The sequence below is a fragment of the Pongo abelii genome, chromosome 4, assembly GCF_028885655.2.
Source record: "Pongo abelii isolate AG06213 chromosome 4, NHGRI_mPonAbe1-v2.0_pri, whole genome shotgun sequence".
In the NCBI taxonomy this organism is placed as follows: Eukaryota; Metazoa; Chordata; class Mammalia; order Primates; family Hominidae; genus Pongo; species Pongo abelii.
Genome location: NC_071989.2, coordinates 63,493,088 through 63,497,499, shown reverse-complemented (window position 1 = coordinate 63,497,499; position 4,412 = coordinate 63,493,088).

Here is a 4,412-nt window from a genome sequence, read left to right as displayed (position 1 = left end):
GTACTTCTAGGCATAGTCCCCTACTCTTACATAGGGTGGGTGGGGACGTGGAGGCACAAACAGTGAATCAGGAAAAGCAAAACCTACTGGAGCAAATGCCATCTAGAACTTGTTACTTCCATTTTAGATATATTTGAATGTCATTTCATTTTTTTGTCTTGAACAAGATATATTTATTACCTTATAGTCTAGGATGCAACATGGTCCATTAACCAAGTAATTAAAACCAGCTGTGATGAGTTAAGTAAAGGGGAATCACAAAAAAGCAAATGAAAATGCTTAAGACTGTGATATGGCCAGAAGTGAGCTGTGAGGTATAGTGAACAAATTCAAAACTTATTTTTTTCTCCAATCCTCCCTTTTTGAATTTGAGAAAAAAATGCTAGAAGGAATAAGAAATGGATCATAGATAATTTGTGTAGGTGAAAATGTAATTTACCTCAAATCATTATTATGAGTAAACACTTCTTTGGGGCAACAATATTGTTTTCTCAGAATGACTGCCAAGTGTGTTGATATTTCTGAAATCCAACCTTAACCTGTCGTTTTCTTTCTTTAATTTCCTAGACTCAATATTCTCCTCCACCATCCTCTAATTCCTTTCCACCTTATACACTCTGTCTCTCCCTAAAGGGTGTGAAAATGGAATGAGTGCATTCTTCTTTCCTTCTCATTCATATTAAATGATGAACCAAGGAATTTTACAATAAATCATTTATAAAGAAGAAATAGAAACCATATTAATAGCATTTTTTTACCATAAATCTTAATCAGAATGTTAATGCCTGGCAAACATAGATGGCATCTAAACTAGTAAGAAAAACCATGTAAGTTTGCCTGATTTTTTACATAGAAGCAACAAGAATATTACTTTATGATATGGGTCTTCTTAAGTTTACTTTTCTGGAAGTTACCATAGGGATCTCAGATGGACTTTTAAAAGTCTTTATTATTTGCTATTCCAAGACTTCAGTTCTTAGCCAAGCTAAAGAATTTCTCTCTACTTGATTTTACCAGTAGCATCTATAATCAGCAAATTCCTCTGTCCTTGAGTTCCCTAAAATACCCTGCCCTTCCTGTCCTTCCCAGCATTGATCTTCCTTACTTACCTGTAGAGAGCCTACAAGCCAGGTACCACATCAGCTTCCCTGGTAGAATTTTCCAAGTGTTGGTTCTTTAGTTCCTCAAAATTGTCTGATCATATCTGATTAAATGAACATCTTTCCCAAATATGACATTCCAGGCAAGGCCTTAATTACATAACCAATTTTTCCAATTATGGTCTGGTAAAAAAAGAACAGATTCTTATTGAATATTTGCTAATGAGTATATTGCCATGAAAAGTAGGAATACTTGATAATAGTTTGTGAATTCAAGCGGTAGGTGGAAAGGGTCAGTGAGAAAAATATATTATTTAAAAATATTTTATTACTGTTTACAAAAGCAAATGGATAAGGAGTTATGGGGTTACAGATAGCTTAAGAAAGAATTTCCTCATATATCCAGAAAAGACAGCATTAAAACAATATCAACAATATTCCAAACACATAACTTCAGTCATCCCTCTATTCATTCATTCATTCCTATGTAATTAATTCTTGTTCTGTGGTAGCTTGGGTTAGCAGTTTTATGAAGACTTCTGCTTCTCCATTAGAGTTCTGAAAATCCTGACTCAATCCTCAGGGGCAGACTAAAAGTTGCTAAGCACAGAAGCCTATATGAAAGGTCTATTTTTAGAAGTGTCAATAGTTTAAAAGTACATGGTACAGTTCTTTTCCATCAGTTTCTGAGATAGTCATTATTTGAAGGCAGCAACTCTGGAGGGTAGCTGATTGCAGTCTTCAGGAAAGCATTAGAGGAAAACACACCCCATCTGTAGATGGTAAAGTCTTAAAACAACTGTGGTAAATTGATTACTGATTATTTTCAAAGTGCAAGGCCTGATGAGAGTTCATAGCAAGAATAATGCAACTGACAAGAAAGTTTGGTTATTTCTGTGGCGTGCAAAATAAATGTTTTAGACAAAATGTCTATAGGGACAACTAGCCAATTTTCAATGTCTACAAGGACTATGATTAGCCAGTTTTCCATGTCAGTATGTGTTACATTTGATTAAAAAGAATGAACATAATTTTTACATGTAATAATCTTGAGACAAAATATACCAAGAGTATGTTAAGAGTATACCAATATGAATATTTCAAGAATATCAAGTAAAGAGATTCAGCAAGTCTAGAGTGAGTCCTAAACATCTACATTTTAGTAAAACTTCACAGCTAAGTCTAACATGCATCCCCAGTTAAAAACCACTGGCCAAGAAGTTGCTAGTTTCAAATTAAATACGTAATTTTGTGGCCAAGTTTCATATAATCAAATGATGGCTGATTACCCTATAGGGTTTTTGACTGACATCATCAGACAACTACAACTGATAAGTATAGGAAACCTCATCAGAATTATTTCATATTATTTCAGTGTTTTCCTTGAGGTTCAAATATATTAAAAATGGAGGCATCGGCAAATCTCCAGGGACTTTTCATGAAGCACAGAATTTCTAAAGCGTTATTGATAACGCTTTACCTATGCAAATGTACAAGATTTAACCCACCTAAAGAAAACAGCATGATCTTTTCCCTGTAGGTAATGAATGAATAATACAATTTTAAAGTTAAGAATTACTCATATTGCTTAGTAACAAAAACAAAATCCAATTTATGTTAATATATTGAAAAATAGATACAAAGTTAACATTCAACACAAAAAAGTGAGTTCTGCGTTAGATCTCTGCAGAGCTGCCACTAGAGGGCATTGTAAACAGATTACAGAATAAATCCCCTGGACCTTGTCTTTTTTGGTACAGGGCTTGACTGTTGAATCTTAAACTGTTAGTAGCAGTAAGAAGGTACATATCTTTGAGACTTGGTGAATGTGTAACCTCATATCTAGTTGCCACATCGGCTCCATGGATATTATTTAGGGGATTTCTGCCAGGGATGGAGGTGCAGAAAGTCATATGGGAGGACTCCCTCTTGTGCAACATTAAACTAGACCCTTCACCTCAGGCTTCAATTACTTTAATAGCTTTTCAAATATTATACTACATATATAATATAGTATAATATATCTATATCTCCTTATTAAACCTTAGGCTAAGTACATAAATGTATATTATTCTCTAATATGCTATTGCATTATATATGTATATAACATATGTATATATTATATATTATATATATATTATATATTATATATGTATATATTATATATTCATATATGTATATGATATATGTATATCTTATATATACATATATAGTATATGTATATCTTATATATACATATATAGTATATGTATATCTTATATATACATATATAGTATATGTATATAATAGACATATATTATACGTATATTATACATGTATACTATGTATAATATATACTATGTATAATATATACATATATTATGTATATATTATGTATATATTATGTATTATTATATATGTATATATAATATATGTATATATATACATAGTATACATATACATATATTATATATAATACAACAGCAAATTAGAGAATAATATACTTATTCTCTAATTTATGTACTTACCCTAAGGTTTAATAAGGAGATATAGATATTTGCTTCAGATACAATCATGGGTTGCTTAACAACAGAAATTTATTCTGAGAAATGCATCGTTAGGTGATTTCATCATTGTGTGAACATCATAGAGTGTACTTAAACAAACCAAGATAGTAGAGCCTCTGACACACCTAGGCTACATGGTGTAGCCCATTGCTCCTAGGCTACAATCCTGCACAGCATGTTACTGTGCTGAATACTGTAGGCAATTTAACAGTGGTATTTGTATATGTAAATATACCTAAACACAGAAAAGGTACAGTGAAAAGACAGTACTATAATCTTATGGGACGATGTAATATGTGTAGTCCCTCGGCCAAAATGTTATCATGTGGTATATGATTGTATTTTTAAGAAATAAAAGACTCTACAGATACAATGAAAGGGTTTTGAACTCTCTCTCAGTTCTATTGCTTCCCTCCCTCTCTGTTTAACAATTTCAGATTAAACCACTATTTTGAAATTGATATGTGTACTTCCCACCCTATGTTTAATACCTACATTACATATAATGAGGTACTGTTCGTATTATGTTCTATTGTTATGTTCCAAGAGACATTGTTCTTTCCTTCCATTTGGATTGTTTTCTTGATCCTTGCTACTGATTTGGAAATTTTTTGTTTTCTTTCTACTCTTTTAGTATATATTTTTGGGCTAGTAAACATGTTACATCATTTAATGACCTCAGAATCTTAAATATGGCCTTCCCTACTCCCATTCTTCATGTCATCTATCATTTGTTCCTTTGTTTTTTCATTATTGCTTATCACCT